The sequence below is a fragment of the Anas platyrhynchos genome, chromosome 4, assembly GCF_047663525.1.
Source record: "Anas platyrhynchos isolate ZD024472 breed Pekin duck chromosome 4, IASCAAS_PekinDuck_T2T, whole genome shotgun sequence".
In the NCBI taxonomy this organism is placed as follows: Eukaryota; Metazoa; Chordata; class Aves; order Anseriformes; family Anatidae; genus Anas; species Anas platyrhynchos.
The window spans coordinates 42,329,212-42,355,788 of record NC_092590.1 but is presented as its reverse complement, the minus strand read 5'-3'; the positions used below and the strand labels follow the sequence as shown (position 1 = coordinate 42,355,788).

General features: G+C 36.4%; 1 long non-coding RNA gene across 1 annotated transcript; it reads left to right on the top strand.

The window, feature by feature from the left end:
- The first annotated feature begins 351 nt into the window (after positions 1-351).
- On the top strand, positions 352-25,895 carry LOC119716944 (uncharacterized). Its single transcript, XR_005265803.2, has 3 exons — positions 352-667; positions 19,403-19,522; positions 24,459-25,895. It is a non-coding gene; the product is annotated as an uncharacterized lncRNA (long non-coding RNA).
- Positions 25,896-26,577: the final 682 nt, after the last annotated feature.

Below are 26,577 nucleotides of genomic sequence, written 5' to 3'. Positions count from 1 at the left end.
ATTTAAAGCTGTTAAATGCATATTATTATTGTATTTTTTGTTTTGCAGTCAGGTTGGTTGATAAAGTCTAACAGTTAGTTAAAATTTGGAAGGGGACCTCCCAAATGATATGGTAGTATCAAAGATGATTCAAAGCAAAGTTGTGGCATGTCAATGATCTAGTTAAATCACACAAGTATCAGAAGTTACTGAATATTTCTATTTAAATGGAAGCTGCTGAACACCACATCATTTGTGGGGAATACAAACTGTGTTTTTACAAGCATTGTTCTAGTCTGTCAGCTAAGAAATCCCTCTTCCTGTTGACTCCAATGTCTTTGTTGCAATATTTATAAACCTCCTCTCATGTGTCTTTTAAGAAAATGTGAATTAGCCAAATAATGAAGCTAAAATTACAATCTGTTTGATAGCTGCTTGAATAGAAAATCAAAAACTTGCTGCTTTCCAGCCTCATGCTGGAGACTGCCTTCTTTTACCAAAAGGTGCCCCTTTTATTGCTTGTAAAGATAAAGACTAATTAAATACTACACAGCCTTTCAGTAATTCAAAAGCTCCACTAATGATGTGTGCCCTCCTGTTGCAGGTGTTACCCGCAACCAGGTCTGAAGAATGAAGAGAGCCCTTTGGAAGAGCAGCATCTTGGCAGCATGTGGGGCAGGAGGTTTAGGTAGGAAACCTGGCCACTGGTAAAAGAGAGAGATTGGGGGGATTAGAATATCCCCCCATGATGAAGTCTAGGGATACAAGGGAGCAAAATTGTGAACTTCCATTTTTCCACCTGTTTGAGGTTGGTATTTCTGAGCACTTCCAAGTGGCTGCAATACCACTTTTTTGTTTGTTTGTTTGTTTGTTTTGTTTTGTTTTACTTAATTTTACATTTTGGAGACTAAGTATGATCAAGGTAATTCAAGCTCAGTGCTGGGTTTCTCTAAATGAAAGTGAAGGAGGGGTTAATACCTCATCCTAGGAGTTTGGAATGACATTTGAGCATGAAAAGCAAGATTCATTTAAATGTGAACCTTTTCAAATTATATTTTCTGTGAACTTGTGCCAACTCGATTAGAGAAACAGCTTTTGTACTGATCTGGTTAGTAAACTGCCTGTTTGTTTTAAATCTAATACAAATGCATAAATTTAGTGACATGCAGCTATTGGATATATTCATTTTCTTCAAGTATTGGTGATTCTGTCATTCTGACTGCTCTGGGAAATAATTTTAAGGAAGAAATAATGACCTCTACATAAGAACTCTTTGAAAAGGTTTCACACAAAAACCCTTACACACAATGTATACACATTGTATATGTAACAGAATTCATTTTTTGTGTGCTTTTTTTTTTTTTTGTTTGTTTGTTTTTTGTTTGGTTGGTTGGTTGGTTTGGTTTTGGTTAAGGTTTATTTTTTTTAATATATTGAGACTACTAAAGAACAGTACTTTTGGGGCCTACAAGGGACTAAATATGGAATAATATGAAGTAGCCTGTTAACGAGAATCATAGTCACCACAAACATTCTGATATTTACATATATGAAAGAATTAATTCTGGCACTTGCTGATATCCCATCAATAAGGTGGACAGTCCCCATGATGTTCATCACCACCAGTATGAGTTATGTTCAGAGAGAGACTGGTAGCAGAGCAGCTTCTGACATCCGGATGTGATAAGGGGTCACCTAGTAGTGCCATGCCCGGTGACATGTCTATGTATTCACCACAGAAAGAAGTGACCTTGCTGCACAGTATTGTCTGGAAATAAAAAAGCTCAGGCTGTCATTCACATGGAAAAAAAAATGACTTTATGAAAAAGAAATCACAGGAACTTCTGTCTTGCCTTTAAAGCCTTTCTAAAGGAAGCAAAGGAATATTTTTTATAAACTACAGGCAGACCATGAGTTTGAAAAACTTCGTTGCTTCTCAGTAATAAATACATCAATAACATCTAATTAAATTGAGTTTAGTTATCTTACGCCCTTCCAGAGTATAAAGAATACTTATTAGCAATATTTGAGCTTCTGAATGCCCTGGGTCCTGAAAATCTTTTGTTTCCCTCTCTAGAGCTGGCAGGAATCAGTAGGAATTTTCTTCAAGAAAATTCTATACTCTTATATCATACATATGAGCTCCCTGAATGCTGAAATGTTTTTCCTTAAAAACCACTTAACTATTGCATCCGTATATCTGTGATATGAGATGATGATGGTCTTTGAGTAATTGTTGCATAGATACAACCATACTGTTACATAGATTGTACCAGCAAATGGGTGTAGAAATAGCTTTTCTGGAACTTTGTCAGCTAAATGCAAATATGGCAGAAAATCTTTTATCCAAAGAGCTAGGTTGATATTTATGTGAAGTGCTTAACTCCAATTTCCTTGTTCAGTATTTCTTTGCCAGAAATAAAGTGGATTCTATCAACAAGATGAAATATAAATCTTGAATGATTGAGACCTTTGGGAACTGGCTGGAATAATGGATTGAATGTCATCTCTGTATGCAAAGTTGACAGAATCTGTCAGTCTTTAGGAAAGCTTTGATTTGTGCATGTTTATATACCTGTGTGTCTAAGGTGACTGTACGGTGAGATTCCTTAGCTTAAATGACAGCATACTTGGATCATTAATCTGGTCCCTCATTCTTATGGTGTCTAACAGATTTCAAGGCGACTGAGGGAACAGTCATGTATTCCTTTCGTAAAGAGCTGAAATAGTTTAAATATCTTAAGAGCCAGTGCTCCCATGGTGGATGTGTTTACTTCCAGCAAATTGTCATCTGGGTGCATCTTCGTGCACTGCAGTGCTTGGTATTGGCATTTTGGCTTACACTTTATCGACCTAATTTGACTGCACCGCTGCAGATGAGATGCTTCCGACTTCTCATTTTGCCAGCTGAGTTTTGTGGGTTACTACTTCCAGCCTGGGGGTGGTGATGACCAGCTGTGAGTAACAGCACCATCAGCCACTCTTGTGTGCCTGAAAACAGCTGTCTGTGTCCTGAGTAAACACAGGAATCAGAGATACTGGGAGAAATGGAAAACTTCAGAGACTTTTAAGGAGAAAGGATTTTTCAGAAAAGTGTTCTTTCCACTAGGATGATCTCAGCTGAGAATCACCCCCACTCCCCAGATGAATGCATCCTGAAACAGAGAAGTGTGAATCACGGTGTTCATCTCAACACAAATCTTCATTCCCTCTGCCTAGTGGCAGTACTGCAAGGCTGCGATCTGCCCCATGAGTGAGCATTATCAGCAGGTAGCCTTACCAAGATGCACAGGTACCTCTACACGTGCATGCCTGTTGGAAGGTGAGCACCCTGAAGAGCACATGGCACAACCCATCATAGAGCTTCTCCCAATACCACAAAACCACTGGTTTCACTCTGGTTCTGAATGTAAATGAAGCAGAGAAGGAAGAGGAAAATTTCCCCACTCTATTCTGACAGGGGGCACTCTTACCTGGTAAAAACACTTTGTGTCTGGCCTCCTTGCATACCAAAACTCCTTCCCCTCCATCTTTAATCCCAACTGTGCCAGCTGACCTGAGCCAACAAGCTTTCCTTATTCCTTATTTTCTGATGACTATTCACTATTTGAACTCAGTCATTTGTTGTGTTATGTTAAAATGACAGATAGATCTAGGCATACAAAAAGCAGGTAAATATTTGTTGCTGCTCTCATAGTTAGCATTCAGGACCGGACTATTGCAAGCTTCACTGGAGCCATTGCAAGGGCTTTTCCGAGAACTAGTGAGATGGCTCCCTCCTTCAAAGGTGAACATCTGTAGGAGAAAATTCTCATTCCCCAAGTAAAATTAAATGTCTTAAAGAATGCAAGTAATTAGATTTTACATTATTAACCTTATCTTTTTCTCCAGTTTTATTTTACTGTAAAATCTTTCTGTAATTGGACACCTCAATATATTGTGGTCTATCATTCTCAAGTGAATTACTTAATTCATTGCAGCTTTTAACACTGAATTTCCTGCACAAAGAAGGTGTCAAATATATTGTCTTTTCTGTGTTATGTTATTTAGCTCTATGAATAAGTTGAAAGGTATAATGATCATCCTTGGTACCATAGAATAGATGAGAAGTTCTGGGAGGAAGAAAACAGAAAAGTTTGGTGTTGGTTTGTTTTTGCTTTTGTTTTTGTTTTTGCTTTTGTTTTGTTTGTTTGTTTTGCATTGATATCAGTTCATAATATATTGGTTCCTTTAATGAAAGTCCTCACATGCACCAGTGCCATTAAACTTCAGGCTTGTGTATATATGTATATGTACTATATATACTTTTATATACATACATTATATATATACACATTATATATGTATATGTATTTATAATTCCAGAGCACTTAAGTTGATTATTATAACGGAGTTTACTACCTGAACATTCACCCAGGAAGCTTGCCTATTTTCTAGGAAAAGCCTAAAGCACTCCTATGTCTCAGTTCAACAACTTTTACTATTGGTCATTTACTGGATAGTTTCCCACAGCTGGTAGGCAGCAAACCCAGACAGAACTCCATAAACATTTATAATTTATTTTAGTACAAAGTTAAGATTTTTTTTTAGTTTAAATTGCAGATAAGATTGATTTGAACTAACCTGACGAAATGTGCCACAAAGCGAATTATAGACATTTATCTCTTCAGCTTCAAAGCTCATGTGCGAAGAGTGAGCAGGTGGAAAAGAATTGCTCTTCTGGAATTAGTCCATTTCAATAAAGTGGCTGGATCTAAATAGTCCTGCAGGAACGTGCCAAGATCTCAGTCTCCTGGAAGGATGAGCTAGGTCATGTTCTCTCTTTAGCCCTTACCTTGGGTATGGCATCGAAACATGCTATGCATCCCTCATCTCAGACCTGCCTCCAAAAATTTAAGACATATTAAGACATTTAAGAACAGAAAGCAAACCAAAATGTTGTTGTATACAGTTTCCAAAATGGGTTGGTAATACATGTAAATTTTCATTTTTAATGTATATTTTAAATTTTAATTAGGAATACTAAAGAATGTTTCACTTGGGTTTAGTAGTCTAAGTTTCCTGTACTCAGGAATAAGTATTGTACCTCACTGCTTGTTTTTTTCTGCTTTTTTATTCAGTCTAGAAAACACATTTTTTGCTTTCTAACCACCTATTTTTAATGCTCAGTCTTTGATTTGCTAAAGAAAATGGCTGCATTCTCCCTGAATTTACTGAACCCTGCAGCCTTTTTAGGCTGAATGGAAACAATGAGATCTATTAGGAAAAGGAGGATTTTGTACATCTTTTTAACCATCTTAAGAAAATATTGGAAGAAAATAATCAGTTTGTAAATTAGAGCAAATGTTTGAAATGAGTCGTAACTTGGATTTCACTAGTACTCAGTTATGCATCGAAAAATCTAAAGTCAGTTAGATCTAAGAATCTAAAGCTAGGGTTTAAAACAGTAATTTACAGGAATAAGTTAACAATACAAAACATCTTACCTGAAGGATATCAAATGTCTAAAAATGCTCTTAGATAAATCAGAGAAATGACTGCTCTCTAACCTATCCTGTTGGTATTCTCAAAGCAGGTAATCATTATGTAATTCTTTTCTTGAGACAGGCAGCATCACCAACCACTTTTTTATGAATTTTATGACATGCTAATTTCCCATCTGTCCCAAGTAATACATGCACTGCACTTTAGTTCATTCACCATATCTTAATAGCAGAACTGCAAGAACAAAATGTCTGTTCAGTCCTTCTGAAGGTTAGGTATAGATAAAAATGTTCATGTTTGCATGGAAGGGAGTACTGCCTCTCAAATGTGTCTCTAACATCAGTTATCGATGCCTTCATGTTGACAGTGATCAACAGAAAAAGAAAAAAAAAAAAAAACTTTCTTGGTATGGAAATCCAGGCCCAGACGCTTACAGGATTTGTAATGCTTATCTATAGCAACTTCAGCAGGTGCAAACAGATGGCTGACATTTCTGTTAGACCATAAAATGTAGAATACTACTGTCCTGCTATGCCTAAATGGTATCAATTAAGTATGAGGCAGGATATCAGGCTATGAATCACAAGTCCTTTGTTTCCTGTAAATTGCATAGTTGTTTTTGTTTTATTTTATTTTTTCTTTTTCTTTCTCAGTGCTTCTTTTCATGGAAGCCCTAGGGATAACAAGAAAAGCAGCAAAAGAGGGAGTTAAGTTCATATTTGAAGTAGTTTGAACTTACGGTGGAAAGTTTGCATCCCTGTTCGTACCTCTGAGGATAAAGCTAGTTTTGGAGGTTACTGCTGTACCCCATCTGGGGACATACTCCTTCCTGTATGTCCTCCAGAACTGCTTTGTAAAATATGCTGGTTCAATTGCATATGCTGTGCTCATAGAGCTAAAACAGAACCAAAATAAATAAAGATAACCTCTCCTGAAATTATTTTTCTAAGCTTGATCATTTCACTAATGTTCTTAGAATAGTTGTATCAGAATAAGTAGTGGATGCAGAAATCTGCCACAAAAGTAGCTCCAAGGGACATTTAAGAGCTTTTTAGCTAGCTTTGGGGACTCAGTCTCTACTATTTAGTCAGAATGAAATTGCTGTAAGCAGAGGCAACTGAGCGGAAAAAGGACAGAGGGCAAAAAAAACTTTGAATGTAAAATGCTAAATTAAAACAACGAGGAAAAGATTATTAAGAATGTAAAAAGAAAAAAAAAAAGTCTTCCTAGTTCTGCTTTGTATAGTGAAATGAAAAAGGAAGCTGTAAATATGATAATAGAAATTTCATTTCACATCATGGTCCTGTTTAATGTCTTCTGTTTTCTCTGAGTCAATCACAGTCCTTTGCTAATTACTGCCGCAAAGCTGAATAAATGGCAAAGGGAAATAAGCAACGTTTGTGTATAGGGCGAGTGTAGTGACATTATCTCAGAAGAATAAGTTGATGTGACAGTGTTTTAAATTTGAGCTGGCAACTGCTAGTGAGCTTGCACTGCCTGTTTTTAACCTTTTCTTTGTGAGAATGCTCTGAATAAAGATTAACTTTCTTTGCTTAACAGTTATTTTTTCAGTACCTTCAATTTGGAGCTGTCATCATTAATGTTTTGGGAAGTTGCCCTGCTTCCCAGTGCGTTCTGTAGGTTCCTGTTTGCCAGCTGATTCACTTTTCCAACACTTCACTGAAGTGCTGGGCTGGTGGAGGACTCTTCTTGTGTAACCTGAATGAGAAGAGTTTCCTAGTCTAGAAGATTCAGTGTAAAATGAAATTTCACAGACGCTCACATTCAAAGAACTGCACAGTATTCATATTCCATTCAGATACCTTGAGCCTCTTGCTCAGAATGACACCTTAGTTAACCAACTTCCCAAATATAAGTCATGGAAAGAACACATTGAATCCAGACAAAGTGATCAAATCCAGAAAAGTTGTTCAGATGTTCAGTATAAATATAGATGTTCAGATCTATATCTGCAAAACTTCTCAAAGAGCAAAGAAATTCCAGGTCTAAGAATTTCTTGCTCTCTCCCTTACTTATATATATATATACATATATTTTTTTTTTTTTCCTGGAGTGATTTCAGTGCCTGAAGCCACAGGATTTAGGGGGCTTGGCTAGAGTATGTATGGTGTAAAAAATACAGGTGCAGTAGCTGAATGAATCTTTGCATCCTAAAGGAGGATATCAGCCCAGTAAGATGTAGCAGTTCAGAGCTCTTTAGTCATCTCAGTATGCCTGTAGTAATCCTGCTTTAGCTTCGATGCATACTTTGTCGTTCACTGAAGTAGAATATAAAAGTCTGATCTGCCATCCACCCACTTATTCAGCTACCTAAGTATTATCATTTTCAGATTAATGATTAAATCTCTTTTTTCTCCCTGACTGCCGTGACTGTTCAACTGAAGAATGTTTTAAAATTTTATATTCCAGAGAGAAAATACTAAAAATAAGGAAAAAAGCAGATGTTCAATTTTTTTATTTTTTTTTTTGAGCCAAATGGAAAAATCAGTTATTCACACAACCAAGAAATGTTTGATTTCCTATGACATCCTTGCAAAGCAGACTACTTCAAATCAATGTTCACAGAAAAAAAAAAGTCATGTTGTATGGTGTATGTGAATTGATGTCAGTTAAAACCAAGGAATCTTTACACACTCCCAATTATAAACACCACATATGGTTTCAGTAATATAGCTTCTATACTGTTAGAAAAAAAAAATCCAACTTTTTCCTGTCATCTTTTTTTAGGAGAAGTAGGCTGTTGAAGTTACATTTGTCAAAGCTTAAATCTTAAATCCTGTGTTGGAAGCACACAATGAAAACATAAAATGAATTGCAAGAAACACATATAGAGCCTGATAGTCTGCCTCTCATGAATACTTTTAAATATGCATTTCCATTTACTTTCCCCATAGTTGGGAAGAACAGTAAAAAGAAAACAATGAATTTTTTTTTACTAGGTGGGCAGCTTGTGCAGTGGAATTGGGAAGCAATTTATGTGATGGAAGTGGCAAGATGCACACCTGAGATGAGATGGAGGCACTGGGGAGCTCTGAAAGAAAGTTGTGTACATGTGAAGTGAAGATGAAAGAGGGAAAAGGGAAATAAAGAATCAAGATTATAAATACCTGAGTGTAAGGTAAAAGGAAGTAAAAGCCTCAAATTCATTTCTGCGTGCTCTGTTAGCAATGAAGGACTTAAGACATAATATGACCATACTGAGTTTTCTTTTCTAAAACCAAATGAAGGTATCAATGTAAATTTATTTCTGGCAGAGAAAATATGCTGGTAAGATAGAGGTTCTTTTCCATCACTCATTTTGAGTGCCAGCTTTCAAACAGTTAGGAAACTTAATAGGACAGGATGTCTTATTTGTGAATTCTTCTAGGAAAGAGCCATATTCTAAAGAGAAAATGCTTCTTTGTGGGGTAGTTAAGTTTTGACCCTTTGGAAGGGGAGTGTGGGGTTTTCATGGAAGGTATCCTGGGGTGTCCCCAGAGATGCACCTTTTGTTCTGTGTGTCTGCCTCCCAGGTATTGTTGCTGTTGTTGATGTGGAATCTCACCTCTTTGCTGTTAAGGTTGTTGGCATTGTTATGCCATTTTCCATGGACATTTGCTGCATCTTTTACTGGCAACTGAGTGAATGGAGATTGTAATTCTGACATAAATTGGCTGAGAATCTGTGCATCATCAGAGAGGAGAGAGGATGTATTTCTAGAAAATCCTTCTGTGAAAGTGATTTTGAAGGCTCTGTTGTGGCTGCTGGGTTTAAACATTGGATTTAAAAAAGGTACCTGGGACACTTGAACATTCCGTAAGGTGGGAAAGCCATCATTAAAAGACTAGCCAGAGTAGCTAAGAGCATGCCTGGTGGGTGCAGCAGAACGGAGGATGTTGTGTGGGGTTCCTTTCATCATGGGGACAGAGCACGTGTTGTCCAGCTGCTTTAGCTGCACCGATATGGTGACAGAATCAGGAACTTCCTAGAACAACCCTTTGCCACAAATGGGCTCATAATAAGGTACTGCCTGTGAGGTGTGTTAAATTTCTGACGAAAAGAGCAACGAGGTGGTTATTTAGATTATTTATACCCTAATTTCACAAGAGGAAATGGAGATATTAAGGAACAATTGCTAAGTTAAATACTCTGATTCTCACAAAAGGGCTTCTAATTTGTCAGGACTTCCCACAAAGTAGGGAGGAATAAAATCACAGAATTAAAGAATGTCACAGGCTTTCAGAGTGAGAGAAAGCAAGTGAGCTGAAAGTAGAATTGGATGGACTGTAGCTAATACACTGCTATTCTGTCATGAGAGGTCGAAATGGATCTCATGAACCCCATGGTTCTTTGGGAAAGAGGTCAGATCAGCCATGTGCTGGACACTAACCTAAGTGCTACTTCTGATTCGGGTTACCAGATGATTGAGGCCTGAAGTCTCAAAAATAAAGTTGCAGAGACCCCCACATAAATCTACTGAAATAATATACTTCTAACGTCAACTCAAATGCTGTCAATACCAAAAGAAAAGTGAGATCTACTTGGGAGACTGAGAAGAAAACTCAGAGGTGTCACCAAATGCACTAGGGAGAAAGAAGAGAGCTAAAAAGCAGAAAAATGCTCAGTCTGGATATTGAAGATGATTGAATATAGAAGGAAAACAGGACCCAAGGCTAAATTAGAGGGAATTTAACAATCCCAAACTTACCTAGCCATGAATAAGAACACCAGATCAGATGGGTAGAGGAGGAATTATACCACAGCAACAGAGACTGAAAGATGTTTGATGTCACCGACAGCGAAAAAAAAGTCTGAGATCCTGACATGCAGAAAGTGAGAGCTAGACAGATGAAAGAATGCTGTGAAGCACATATGAAGATAAAGAAATGCTAAAAGGTATTTGTTGGAAATGTAAAAGAGAACAATCTCCACTAAAACTGAACCCTCTCCATTGAAATTAACAGGGAAAAGCATAGAAAAGCAGCTACTCCAAGTAATGTAATAGTAACATTTCATAAGAGGCTAAAGAAGTTGTTCTGGCTCTATTGAAACTGGCAATGGATGCTTGATTTTTGTGTACAGTCCACAAAAACTTATTTGACTTAGCTGAATAGCATAGACCTAGAATTTTTCCTTCTCTAGGAGATATTACTACATTGCAGTGTATAAAATTATGTAAGAAATACTACAGGATTACCTATAACTTGAGAATATATATAACAAAATAGTTAAACATCAGGAAGACCTCACAGTAGTGCAAATTCATTTTAGTTATGTTAATGAAAAAAGAAAATGAGCAGAATAATGTTAGATGTACAAAATGAGAACTGAACCAGAATCATCACAGGTAAACGTCAGACAGCTAGGCCAATCATAAGCAACTCATAGATGTATTTATTACCTTACATAGGGTAAAACAATTTTGATTAGAAGTAACTATATTTACTTTGGCTTTATAGATTTTAAATTAGTAATACATACTAATATGTCTGCTAATATATATTAATATGCTTCCATTCCAATAGTATCTCATTCACTGTGCTATCATCAGCTAAATCTCATTCCATTTTTTAAAACATTATTTGCTACCTATTGCTTTGTCAGGCACTAATCATATGTTCTGTTTACTGTTAATGCAGAAAAAAATGGTTTCTTGCCTATTTCCATAGAAAGCCATCAGGTAAGTAAGTACACTACAGCTTATTTATACAAAACCTTTTTTTTTTTTTTTTTTCTCTTTTCATCTATGTATGCAATGATTGATTTCCTTTAAACCTACTTTCCCACCCCCGCTTTTTTTTTTTTTTTTCCTTTTAAACCTACTATAATGATTTACATCCACAGATAGACTTACAGGTTGTATTTACCATGATCTCTAAGTCTTTTTCTGAACATAGGCAGTACTTCTGCAATTCTTCAATGAATAAGCAGATTTGCTTAACATCCTCGCTACTGGGGGGCCTGCAATTCTGTGCACCGGTTCCTTCAGAATTGTTGGCTGAAGATTTCCCCATTCTTCTCCCTCAGTGCATTCAACTTCTGACGTTATTCATGGTAGTGTTCATTTCTTGAACTTTGTTCCCAGTGTTTCTTGTGCTCTTATCCCTAGTTCAGATGTCCACACTGAAAATTCTGGTAACGTATTCACTAATTTTGAGAGTATACAAACCTCTCTGCAAAGATAATGATGCCAAGAGGTCCAGTTTTATACATTACCCTTCTTTGTGACTTGGTCTTCACAGCATCAGCTTGCAACAAATTCTGCAGCATCACTGTTTTTTTTTAAATGATGCCCATTGCTCAATGCCCTCACTGTGTTGTTACTCGACTTCCAATACGTTTCTGTTAACTCTGTCACCTCCAGCCTCGTGTATTTCAACATTAGTTCTGCTTCTTCATTTTATACCCCAGGTACCTGGAATTTCTGCACAAACACTACTTGCTTGTTTGCATTAGATTTTGCTTTTTTTCTCCCTGTTTCATTAAGAATATGTTTTCTAGCTTTCAGTGATGACACACACCATTTTCTGTGGCAAAGGAAATAATAGGAATCTGGAGAGACACACAGCTTTCTTATTCAGTTTTGGTTAATCTTTTATGACTGTCATAAATAGCTCGCAGTTTGCCTAGCCCACTGTTATGTTGCAAGTTGAATTGACATGATTTCTGCTGATAAAATGAAGTATTCAGAGAAGCTGATATGACTTACTGTATGATTCCTGCCAAAACACTTTTAAAGATTATTTTTTTTTCTTCTACAAATTATCCAGTGGTTTCTGTTAGACTCATTTTCAAATTATAGACTACATTGTGATTCAATCTGTGCCAAAGTATGTTTATTTGATATAAAATGAGACTTTGCTCTTTGGTAGTATCTTCTGCTTGAGCAAGTCAACTTTCTTTATAAATATTAATTAAGCTTCCCAACACTTACTCTGATAGCAAAATGCAATTATTTCAGTTAGCATACAGGTTAAAGCAGACACACAGAGAAGAGCTGCATCTAAAACTCAGTCCTCTGATTTAGCTGAGAGAAATTATTTACTCTCAGGTTTAACTTGGCATAGCTGGGTTAATATTCCTCCAGCCAATGTCAGTGCCAGTGTTGGGGTTACCTGCTGAGGTGAATTTCATGTTAAAGGATTTAAGAGTAAATTATTCCTGTATGGTTTGCTAAGCTTTCTCTTCAGATCAGATGTATTCACTGTCTGTACTGGAGACAGGACAAAAACCTGGAGTTTTCTGAGGGTTCTGGATGCTACAGATATGATCTATAAATATATTAAGGAAGAATGACCAACAGTAGCTCTTTCTCTTAAGCTCATTCTTCACTTTCCAATTACAAATATAATCCAAAAAACAATCTAAAAACAAACAAACAAGATGTTAGAGGAAACAATAGCATTTGGATAACCAGCACATGGAATGTTGTATAGAACATCAAATGGGTGAACTGTCTGTTGCACACAATGGTTTCCTCATCCTTGTCCACATACGAGGCTCTGCTTCTATAACCTAGTAGATAAAAAAGCAAGCAGGTCTTCCTTTGTCTATAACCTGAAACAACTTGAGCTGAGTTTCTCCTAATTATCTCAAGACAAAAATTACGTGCCTTTTTGTCTCTAACTCTTACAATTATTTAAGGTATTCTTCTTCTAACACCTTCTCATTTTACTAGTCAACAGACAAAATAACTGTAAAGAAGAGAGATCCATTCTAGGCTCAGTGTTGCAATTAAAACAGAGTGCACACTCCAGCATGTCACTTACATAGCTAATAAATCTATTTCCAGGTATGTTTATGGGAATAAGTTACTCATCTCCTAACTTTTAAATTATGTGATATTTTTTCAGCAATGTATACAACTACATCAAAATGCTTTTTGAAAAAAGTTCTTGCAGAAAAAAATCCATTCAGGCTATTACATGTTTTGATAATACTACTCGCCTTTCAATGATTTGGCAATAAAGAAAAAAGCTTCTCTTCTGATAAATCTTTTTTTTTTTTTTTTTTTTTTTTTGGTTTGTTCCTTTTGATGAATTTTAGGTGTTTCAATTCTAGAAATAATTCATCCTTGACATTCAGAGAAATCCAACAAAAACTTATTTTGCTATACTTTTTTGACATACAGATTTCTGTTCTCTGGCATCTTACAATGATGAAAAGCTTTTACTTGTTAACTATCCAACTGTAAGTGTGTAAAAGCCAAAGTAATAGATTGCAGACCTTCATGTTGTTTTGTTTGTTGGTTTGTTTTTGTTTTCTTTTATTTGATTGTTTGGCAGATAAAAATGGTAAAGTTGATATATTCAAAATTTACCTGTGATGACACAGAAAACAGTATTAATAAAACTACTCTGTTGGTATCGTACACCAGGTAAAAAGCATTCTTGTACTTTGATGATTATACTGAAAAGAATGGTGTGTTGGGGGGAGAAGGTCAATCACATCTTTTTTTAAAATAAATAGATAGAAGGGATTTTGGTCTTGGTGAAAGAGTGGAAAATTTAGATGAAAGCACCTAGTGAGCTTCATTACCTTTGGAATTATGCAGATGGTGAGTGGGTTTATTTCAGAGTGAAATTTTGGACTTAGATGCTGAAAGTTCTCATACATTCATATATCCTGTTTTTGGCACTTAAAAAGTGTTTTTTTTTTTTTTTTTTTTTTTTTTTTTTAAAGTATATGGCCTTTATGGAATATAAAGGAATATAAAATTCCTCCTCATCATCTCAAAATATTGTCACCAGACTTTCACTTTTTTTTTTCTACTATCTATAAAATGTGAGCTATTTCACTAATTTAGTTGTGTGTTGCAATGTTTTCTTGTTGTGAGGTGGTGGCTTTCCACCATTTGTTGTCTTAATGTCCTTCAAATGTTTTGGAGTGGGGTGCTGCTCAGTGTGAGTAGAAGCATCACAAGATGGTTCGTACTGTGCATAGGACATCAAAATATTGTAAAAGATTACAAGAGCAGCTCCACAGTTATGTAAAAAAAAATAGCATAGCAATGTTTTGCATCTATGAATTATTTTTCTTACTAATAAAAAATAAAAGAAAAGAAAGAAGAAAAAAAGTTCTACCTACTTACAAATTTTTGGTTTCCTTTTAGGCTTTTGTTTTCCTCTGTTCTAGTCCAGTTGCTTGGGAAATAACTTCATAAAGGAGTTGTGCACAAAAATAATCACTAATAAGAAATGCAATGAGACATTAAATGTTGAAATATACACGCATATTTTCTACCCATGTTTGTTTCCCGTGTCTGTAGAGAGTCACCTACCTCTGACCACAGAGGTTTATTTGTCTTGCACCTTGTCTTGCATGCTCTACTGACTTTGTTTGTCATCAGTGCAAAGCTAGTGGGCAATCTCCTCTGTTGTTAACCAACTGAGGAGGAAGGCTACATACCAAGAATTAGTTTCCTCTTCAGAATTGTTATTTAGATGAAGATGGATTTATCATGATTTATCAACAGCTTTTTGCTAAGACTGAAATAGTAAATTAGAAGTGTATGCTCCATAACTCTGCCTTTAATATCTCTTCAGAATCTTTGTAATTTAATCTAACATTAATCTACCTCAGCAGTGTATTTCTTTTAACACCTATTTATCTGTTTTCCACCTGGCATTACTGACCACAGTACTTCCATTTTATGGGTATTGATAAGTGGATACATAACAAATTTGTCCTTTTAGTGTGCATATCTTGAGTGGCTCATCAGGAAGTCCACAACCATCAATAATATGATCACATCCCCACAAAGCACAATATTGCTTCCTTCAGTGTTCCATAATTTGGATGCATTTGGATATTGATATATTTGCTCATCTTGAAGTATGAAAATAATAAACACTGTAAAATCTTAAGCTGATAGTCTGTGAACCTGAAAATAAAAAGGGAGGCTTTGTTTTACATATGGTATATTTCTGTTGTTTGGATGGCTTTCCAGATAACCATCTGTAACAGAGAAAGGATGGCAAGAAAAGTGATTTCTCATACTTGGTTGCCAAGATTCATGAATATCTGCTTAGTGTGGCATGTTGCCTAATCAGAGGCTGGTTGGACTTTCTGTCACAGGTTTCAAACAATAATGTATTTAGAGCCTGCCTTTGGGCAAACCCTTTGGCATTAATCTAGAAAATTTCTGTACCTAGGTTTAAACTTTGTATAGAACTGAATCTGCTAAAAAGGGAAAAAAAAAAAAAAAAAAAAAAAAAAGGCAGGTAAGATAAAGAAGAATGACTAATAAGACAATGAAGGAGAACACAAAGCCAATTCTGACTGCCAACAAAAGCATACTGCCTCAGGTCAGTTGAAATCTAGGGAGTTTATTTGAGCCAGAATATAAGCGTGTAAAAGGTAGTAACAAACAGTAGGACCAAGAGAGACCTAAACCAATCCCCTGATTTTAGGACATGTTACTCTGTTAACTTAGGAAGTCAATAAGGTACTCCAGAGGCTTGATCCAAGCCCTACTGAAATCAGTGCAAAGGTTCCCTGGTATCTTCATTAGACTTGAAGTTCCCAAGTATCTTCTGCACAAAAAAGAATCCATCTACACATTTGTATCTGATGCACAAGAACATGTATCACAACAGCAGGATGGCAAAAGAAGTTATATTAACCAAAGTACAGTGGAAATAGGCAAATGAGCTTTTTTATCTCAAAACAAATTTTTCTGTTAAGCCTAATGGAGCATCCTGATATATTTGTATTTGTATGTGATTTTGCTTGCATAATGCTTTCTTCATTCTTTTTTACATTGTTGCCCATTTTAACGAATCTATTCTACCGTTGTCTATCGGTGGAGGTCTCCTTGATCTTATTAAGAAAATTAATAGAGTAAAATTGGTATGGCCTTTGTGTGAGAGAGATTTTATATAATTACTATTTCTGTAGTTGTTATTTTTGCAGTATATAATAGTATGTGATTTCTGTTATGTAATAGCAAATAAAAATAGTGCAGTATTAGCACTATTTTGATATGATGATGGGAAAACCATGCTGTGCATCCTTTCAATTCAGGTGATTATCTTGTTTTGCTAACTGGAGAGCATTTCCATAGAAAATACAAAATGAGGGCTGAGTGGAAAAAAAGATGTAAAAAATCATATACTGAAAATATAAAATCTGCATTTTAAAGATGTAAAACCCAAAATGCAGAACATAACTGTAGTCTGACAGACTTTCTGTAATGTTTGCTATGTCTTATTTTCTCTGAATTTATCCCAGACAGCTTTTGGAATTCATGCTGGAACTCACATATTTTCATTTAAGAAGGGGGCTGGTTCCTTGTGACTGCACTGCAGCAATTCCTATATTGCTTTTCCAGCAATTTCACCCCTGACTTGTGCAAGAATCAGAATTAATATTATACAGTGGATTATCAAAGAGGTAAAGTGGCAGTGAGCCATCCCAACTTTCTGGGATAGCTGTATATTTCCGAGAGTCCCAAGCTTTCTAATCATGCTTAGGATCTCACAAGAATAACCAAACCAAACCAAACCAAACCAAATAAGAAAAACACAATAAAAATAAACAAACCAATAGTATGAGGTCAGTTTTTCTTCTTTAATGGCTTTTATGTGACATGTTTTGTCACCTTTTCACACCTTTTGTCACCTTTTGACATCACTGAAGCAATTAAAAATTGTTCTCTGTCAATATTTGATCACTTACTGCTTTTGATCAGTCCTCAAGTGTGGATGATTGTCTCTGACCTTCAACATCCCTTCTCTTCATCTCAATTCTAGTGCTTAAGAACATCCCTGTACTTAGCCTGTCCTAACACTTAAAAATATACTTCACTTGTAGTAAACAATGATGAAAAAACACTAAAGCAATCCTTTTGTTCACTGTGGTGACATTTCCTCTAATTAAATTTTCATCTCTAAAGGTATTTGGGCCTCTGCAGTCCATCTGGGATATGTTTGCCCTCAGCATTGCCTCAGGCCAAATGTATTTTTGTTGATACGCTGAACAGCATGCTGCCCTCAGTGGCTGTGGGTATTCCCCACTGGTGGTTTATTTAGAAGATTATTTCACCAGTTTCAAAGTACTTTTTCTAAAGTCATGTTTTTTTTCCTTCTTTTGAAAGAGAGAGAGAGGGAGAGAGTTGGGTGCCCCCCTGATGCCCTCTCTTCTATGAATCAATGTGGTTTTATGTTCTTTTCAAGGAGGTTTTTGAACAGGCTATTTGTAGACCCATGATGGGATAGAGGGGACTGTGCTTCCACACGGGTCAAGAGCTACTCAAAGGACTTTGTTTGCATAATATTTGTCTATGCTTTGAGCACCAACTCTAATTAAACTGACTGGGGGAAACTGATTTGGGAAGGGATTCCTGACTTGCAATGCAAAGACCAGTAAAATATTACATGTAGAAAAAGGCTTTGCAGGCCTCGCTTTATTTCCTTAGGGCAGTATGTGCCTGGCAGTAAAAACCTGTTGGCATCTCTTTTCACATTTCCTGTACCACCTCTCAGCACGTGTCTTGGCACCGAGCTGTGGAAGGTCATTTTTGCACACATGCACAAAGTCCTGCAGTGAAAGATATAGTTTATTGACTTAAAAAAAAAGAAAGGCATGGATCACTGCAAAGCATAATGGAAGTGTTTTCTCGTTTACTTTCGGATAATAGAGGCCAATAGGAGGATGGTCTCCATATTGGCTATGCATCATAGAAGCTTTTCTAATTCTTTGGAGATAATAGAGTCTTATCCCAAAGAAAAGACTGCAAGAGTTTTGTTTGTATAATTGCTGATTTGACCATCCTACAGCTCTGATATAATTGCAGAATATTATATTTCAGTAAAAGCTCAAGTTACATTTTCAAGGGAATCTGATTATTCAGTAATTAACAATCTGAAACAATTTTATCATATTGAGAGACCTGGGCAAAGGTAGCAGCCTTCATTAGCAGAAACTATCACTTTGCAAATTACTTCTCAAAGTTCTTAAAAACCTACACATTCTCTCTCTCTCTCTTTTTTTTTTTTTTCCTCCTCAACTTTTCTGCTCACAGAAATGCAAGCGAAGCTTACTACGAGAAAAGAAAAGACGTGGAGAAAAATAGGAACAAACCATCTGTGGATTGGTGGCATTTCTGTGGTTTAATTTCACTAATTCTGATTATGCCATTACGTTTAGAAAGCAGTATTACGGCTTTTCATAGTTGTATAGTTTGACATTTCCTTGCTTTGTAAGTCAAAACTGCGAAATTATAAGGGGTTGCTCTCTTTACTAGATTAAAACAATGCTGTAATGTAATCATGGCAATAAAGCATCATTTAAGAGACCATGAAGAGTTTGGCTGCCCTTATTGCTTAGATTGTATGTGTCTTACTTTTGCACACCCCAGCAAAGTGAAAAAGGACAGAAGTGAAAAGGACAGAAGCTTTTCTTCAGCAAATGTGGAAATGTACACCGGGCAAATCTAGCATTAGACAGACAGAAAAGAGTTGGAAGAGTAATATAAAACCAAATTGTATTATGAGCTTATTTGAACCTCAAATAATAGCAGTAGCTGTATCTCATGAGTAAAAACTATCTGTTGGTACTCTTGGGCTTAGTGCTTTACATGGGGAGTCCAACTTACCTTTTATGTATCAAGGTGGCAGTCCATGCTGACAGCAGAAGACCTCCAGTTGCCTAACCAGTGTCCAAGCTTGTGTCTCTTTGCTTACAAGATGAGCAAATTCACATGTATAAAAAGTCATATCAAAGTTATTAATATGTTTCTAGCAGTAATTTTTTAGGCTGTGTAATCTCATCTTGAGGAAAAATATTTGTTCAGATAAAAAATATTAGCAAAGCAGAAGGGAATTGCATAAAGAGCAAAGAAGTATTTTATGACTCTTAAAAAATGTTCCTTTCAGGCAGTTTCTCTAACTCTTACAAAGGGCTATGTACTAATAAGGATGCTGATGTGATTTTTCAGGAAAGCCACAATGAAATCCAAGCACCGAAGGAACCTACACAAAAGGATACCTCATCCTTCTGGAAACCTGTCAAAAACTAATAAGACAAGGACCTTTCTTACTGGCTCAACACAGTCCAGGTAGGACCGCACCTGGCACTAGATGCAGACAGCAGCTGTTTCACCAGCATCCATAATCTGTACTGGTGGCTTCCTGGCTGTACCTGTGTGCCCTGAATGCAAAAAGCATCTGTTTCACATTTATTCATTTACTCAGATGGCATTATCTACATTACTTGCTACCTTTGGACACAAGACTCTCATTTATAATTCATAGTACACAGATGCTTACAGAGAGTAGAAGCTTTGGCTACATTACCTGTCACTCTTAGTATATTTTGTATTCATGGTGGGTAAATATACAAGTATAAAGCTGCCATATTGTGTATGACTATCTATAATGCATTAGCAAACAGTTGTTTGATCATTTATACTGTCATTCTTTGTGGTTGAAATGATGTTAGAATGAAAAATGAAACAAACTATGGGTTCACCCTTTACGTTTCTCTTTTCTTCTCTCTCTATCTCATTTTGTGCGTTGTTGGTCCTTTTATTTTTATTTTTTGTTGGTTTTTATTTTTTGAAAATGAAGGTGATTTTGTCTCCTATTGTTTTTCTTGCTCTTCTTTTTGTATGATTATCATTCAGTACTCAGTCAGCTATTCAATAAGTTCACCAGTGCAGCTGGCTTCAGGAGAAGATGCTTCCCATTCTTTGCTTTCATAGGCTCATAAATCCAGCCTGCTGAGAATATTAAAAGGAGAAAAATACTCAGGCAGGAATAAAGCATATCAAAAAGAGAAAGTGAATGTAGCTGGGGAAACATTTACTCAAGATTACATATTAAGCAATTTGCTCTTTAGTACTGAAGGAATATATAGAGAGAATATATTAACTGTACTTACTAGAGCCCACTGCATCCATCAAATGCTGTTAGAACTGGCCATTTTTGAACAAGGAGAACATTCTGTATACCTTGTATTGTTTTTAAAAACTATTTTTAGTGCAGTAAATATTAAAGTATGTCATTGTCCTTTGCATGAGCTCTCACTCATTTTTTTAGGAGGGCAACTTTGCTAGAGATGCTTGACTTAAGAACCCATTAAAATGAAAATGTACTCAGGAGCCTTGCAGGAATAGCGCTTGAAGACATGGGCGCCAAGCATGCTTGGCAGCCTGGAAAGCTTACAGAGCTCTCCTAACAGGAATGCCATCACATTAAAGAATTAGCATAGCCCTAGGCAACAGTCTTTTTTTTTTCTCTCTCTTTTTTTTTTTTTTTCAGTAGACGTGAATGACATTTTGTATCTGAGGCACATTTTTAATATTCCTTATTCGCATGTAAGTTTTTATGACTACATTAAAAAGCAAAAGGTTGGTTTGTTCCTGTTGACATTTGTTCCTATTCCTCTCTCTCACTGGGCACTACAACTCAAATAAAGCTCTGATGTTCATCTTTCCTTCCACAACTTTCTCAGTCCCTCCTAATATTTCTGCTGCCTCCTCCTCAGGCTCTTCTTTTCTGCTTGGTAGAACCTGTTCTGTCATTTTGTCTAATCTCTACCAGATGCCACAAATTCAGGAAAACTGCCACAAAAATCCCTCTAAAGTCTCTTACCTTCTTGGCAGTGCCTCCAATTTCACTCTTTAAAAGTACAAATAAAAGATATTAATGAAGGTATGCTCGAGGAAGAATCAGAACAGCAGTGTCTGAAAACCCCAAATGAACCTCTCTTCACTGACCCCAGTCTATGAGAATTGAAGTCAGGGAAAATTGGAGAAATAATCACTCAGCAGCCTCATCAATCAAACTAGCAGCTTAGACTGCTAATTATTCCCTGGTGGGGATACCTGAGAATTGAGAATTACAAGTATTTGGCTCTTCTGACCACTCACCAAGGAAACTCAGGTTATTGATTCCCCTACATGAAAATAATCCACCTAACTCTCAGTTTCATTCTCTTGGGAAATCTTCTTGCATAAAGTTCTCTGACAAAGAACATATAACCCAAAAATATAGCTGCTGACAGATAAGCTTCATAATATCCTAATGGACTCCATTTTGTCCAATTGCTCCATGTATTTGCAACAGAAAAAAAAAAAGTAAAAAAAAAAAAAAGTACCAGTCTTTTCTCCATTTTAGTTAAAAACTGTGTAGCAGTTGCTTAGGTCTTTCTTAGGCTGCATGAAGCCTGAGAATGAGCAGTGGGGAGGCCGCAATCAGGAAGCTGCCATTGTTTCTGGTTTCCTGCATACATGTGGTAGAGTTTGAAATTGCTCCATCCTTTGGGCTGGAGCAAATTGTTCTTCCAGTCTTTCTTAATCACAGTCAGTAGCAGTGGATTTTGACTAAATGCACTGATGGTGTCTATGTGGGACATGAGCACAGTTGTGACCTGGTTTGGGTGGCTTGATTCTCGCTGAAATGAGGAACAAGTAGTGCCTAAACTTGCCAGTGCCTGGGGACAGTTACTATAAGTGTTTTGCAGAGATATGCAAGAATGAGGGATCCTGTTGCCACGCAAGAGCTTCCTACAATTTGTCCCTACCATACTCCAGATATAGACTCCAGTTTTAGAGCCTGTGAACATCTGAGAACAGAGAGTGAGGAAATTAGGTCAGATAGACGCTAAACTTTTGTGTGAGGTCTCCAAAGTTTGGTTTTCAGGTTAATATTCCTGTTTTTTCCCCTCACTAGTTATTGTGTAGGGGTCAAAATGTCTGTCTTTGTCTTTCAGTCTGCAATTCAAGATTTATTTAATTGCCGTGTTATCCCTCAGCATGTATTTCCAATTTTTTACTTAACTATGTCCACATTCTCTCCAATCACATCCTAGGTATCTGAAACACTACCGACCAACTTTGGAAAGTTTGTGTCAATGTTATTAGCATTAAATTTTCTTTTGAAGTACATGGGAAATCTTCACTGCTACTCCCTAGAAATACCTGTTTAGAAGGTATCTTTCTCTTTGATAGCAATGGATGCCTGCTGAACACTCAGAATCCAGTAGCGTAACTTCCATGGCACAAAGCCTGAGACTCCTCATATATCACTGCAGTCTTCAGTTTAAATCTATAAACACTCTGTAAAGTCACTAACAACAGATTTTCATACTTTCATAAAAAATGCACTGCACAATTTTGATTTTATTTTTATTTTTTTAAGAAAACCCTCATTGTCTCACCATTCTAAGGCCACTTTGGTACAAGGATTTGTTATCTTTGCTGACAACTACGCTGAAGCCTATAATAAGAATCTCCTTCTCTCACTCTAACAAGCAAATTCCCTGTTTTCCGAGAATCCTCTCTAGGAAGGCAATGCTGAATGTGTATCAGACTTGAAAAGAAAGCCTATCTACACTGCCATTTTTGCTTTTTATTTTTCTAATTTGCAACTCAGCTCACGTCTGGTGCAAAGAAGCAATTCTGCGTTGAAAACGCTGCAGCTGGTTTCCTCCAGTGCTCCCCCTATTCATAGCAAGGGAGGCAGTGGTGGGCTTACGCAAGATTGGTTTAAATGGGAAATCAATACTGGTTCCTCAGTTCCTACAAAAGAGCTGAACTGGGCTGGATTGGCTCCAAGGAGCAAAAAGGAGTTGAGTGGAAAAAACTGGCTGCCAGTGGGATAGGTACTCTGCTGCATACGAGGCTATTTGGGTCTCTGCCACTGAACCCATCACAAGAAGTCTGAGATAACCTGGCTTACCTCCTACCATCTGTTTTTGAATGGACGATAAATACTGGAAAAATAAAAGTTGGAGGCTTTTTTTCCCTAGACATATATTAGCTTATAAATACATAAATGTTTCTGTTCAGCATCAGTAGGAATTTGTACCTCATACCATACTACCCAGTTACAAAAGAGATTGGAAACTTGTTCCGCAGATGACAAGTGGAATCATTGGGGTGATTCCTTGTTCTACAGCTAAAGAGAAATATGTGATCTAATTAGCAATTCCATCAGACATTGCTCAGTGATTGGAACTCAGTTTCACAGGGTCTCACTTGACAAGACTTTCTATTTAATCTCTTGTATTTAAATTTTCTGTGGAATGAATCTCAGGAAAATTCACATTTCTGAAATCTGTGCCTGTTTGCCATTTTATTTACATAAAGTTAAAAGGAAAAAGAAAAAAAAAAAAGAAAAAAAAAAAAACACAAAAAAATGGATGTGAGAGTACTGTAATAATTACTGCATTTTGTTACATGGACTATCCATTACCTTTAACCCCTACTAATTGGTTACCTTTAACCTCTAGTGGTACTGTCCAGAACATAATGACATATGTTACTATCTGCCTTTAGACTTTTTGTCATGATTTAGCAACACACCAAAAATAGAAGAATTTTTTTTTACTGAACATTCTTCCTGCACTGAATTCTGATATGTTTACCTGCTATTCCCCAAACAGTCACAGAGCTTGAGAGACATAGGGTAAATCTTATGGGGGGAAACAGACAAGATCCAAAAAATCTGTTTTTATTCTATGTAACTGGAAGGCACCCCTTGGAAGCAGGAGGAGGAGGAAAGAGATTCTAAAACCAGGAGAGTAGCTGAGGAGAAAGGGTATTTCATATTAAGATGACCGACACTTAAAATACTTGGTTAAAACACCAGTATCTCTACTGTTCAGACAAAGGGAATGTAGTTTTCTTTTAAGGTCTAGAGCTAAAGCTTCTATGAACAGCCAAATACTGCCTGTAATAATGCAAACTGCCTTGTTTCATTTTCAAAATCCCACTGCTCTACTACAGTCAAGATGGTTATTCATGCTATCCATTCTTGTATGTTTTATACAATTTTACTAGCTCGCTCAGCTTAGAGATCTTAAGGTTTTGTCTGGTGTGATAAAGATATGCTTACAGTACCAACAAAACTATCAGCAATGAAATCTTCAGCCAAACAGCTGTGTATTTCATTTATACAATTTGTCTTCATGTTTACTCATGTGATCAAGGGGAATAACAATTATATTTTTGTGTATTGTCAGCAATGTGATTATTAATGTTTTTACAGTATTTCCTGTGTGGGAATGCATACAGCCTAAACTATGGAAGAAACAGAGAAATTTGTCGATACTCAGAAAAAGGTAAGGTTTTATGTCTTAGAAAGTTACATTTTGCCATGTGATATGAACAGGGAAAAGAGAAGAAAACAGCAATATATCAGATCTGAATTTCTTTATCAGTCATCATACCTGAGAATTATTTGATAATACTACTCCAAGCATTCAGCATCCTCAAATTGATGTCAACCCTTTCTTAGCACCATTTTTAGTTCCTTCTTTTTCCTTCCTAGGAAGTTAAGCCAAAAGAGAGTGATAAGACCTCTTGTTTTTCATTATCAAGAAACTTATTTAAGACATATTTCTGGCTTTGTTTCCAACTTATTTTTAAATTTAGTTGATCAGGAAAGGGGACAGCATATGAAAAGAGCGTTAGCATTTTCTAAGCTATGACATTTTGCACTGTATAACTTGAAAGGTTGACAGGGCCACTACACTGCTGAGAATATGTTTTTTATTTTTATTTATTTATTTATTTATTTTTAAATTAAGAGCTGCACCAAGGCCATTCTCAAACAGATACACTGTCCCAAAATCAAGGCAGATAGAAGAAGAGCCTTTGTTGAGGCTGATCTCCAGACATGAGGAATGTCTGAAGAACAAGGATTTGCAGTTTGAGGTCATGGAAAATAGGAGGCTTATTTTGTTCTCTTCCATCCATCTCATCAGCAGAAAGCCCTTACCACTAGGAAGGGAAAACAAACCTGAACATGCCAGAGATTTTACACCTTTTCAAATGAATGAGGCAAAAAAACATTTATTCCTCTTCTGTAGTGGTCTGCCTTGCTGACTCAGTGTTGTCCTAATTGTTGTGTTTCCTTGATATCATTCTGTAAGTTTCTTTTGGTGCACATTTCCTCACAGAAAGCAGCTATTTGATTCTTCTGCAGGCGTAAGCACCACAGTTCCCATGCCAGCTATTTCTTACTACCCGAGGATGTGATTCAGCACTGTACAGAGAGCATCCATTTTCCTTGTACTTGGCTCCCAGGCTTTCTCCATTTCTTTTGTTTTGGGGCAGGTGAGAGATCATGCCTTAGGTTACTGGTTAATATTTGAAGTTGTACTAAAGTGCGTTGTGGCCTGGCCCCCCACACCATGAACTGAAAAAAATGTGTATTCCATTTCTGGATGGCTGTTCTCCAGTGAGTTTTCTCAGCATAATTCTTTCCAGATTAAAGTAATGATTTGCTAGAATGATTAAAAGTAAGGGGAGTGGTGAAGTGTTCAGTAGTTTTCCAAGTTGACATTCTGTGTTTCTTTTTATCTCTAAGCATGAAATCTGTTTTCTTTCTGTATATTGACTGACATATTGGTTCATAGGTTTGTAATATGGCTTATTTCATGTATTCAAAAGGCTAAGCAAAAGTCTTTTAAAGTGCAGCCATATCCTCATATTAGCAATAAATAAATAAATAAATAAATAAATAAATAAATAATCTTTAGTTCTCCTGGATTCTGTCTAATCTATTGTCACATAGCATTTTTTTTTCTGACATCTGATAAATAGTTTTCACATTGATAGTATAAACTTGGATGTGCTCCCTGTGGAAACATTTTGTCCAGCAGTATAAGTATCACACATAGGTAAATATAAATGTCACTATGTTTAATTATGTATATGCATATCTACACATGCAGGATTTAGTCCACTGACTGTTTCAGTATTCACTAGATGTACAGTGTAGCTGGGCTGGTACCCACAAATCCTCAAATACAGGACAGTTTGTTAAATCATTGCATGGCTTATCTGGCTTAGTATGTCAAAACCCATCACAAACAGTGGATGCTTTTGTGCTGGATATATAACACAGGATATCTTCAGTCACATGTGATGAATACTGCTGTTCTCAAATAAAAGGCAAGTAGTTTCAGATCTGTACTAAGCTGTATTTTCCTTAATAGTCATCACTATTAGGCAGCTCAGCCGGCTCATGGTCATTGCAACAGGCGTAGTGATGAACTTTCTGTGCAGACTACTCTTCTCCCTGAAACATTTTTTATTTTGTTTGAAAGTTAATCAAAGATCATCGGCAATTTTCCCTCTCCTCTTTAACACAGAGATATCCT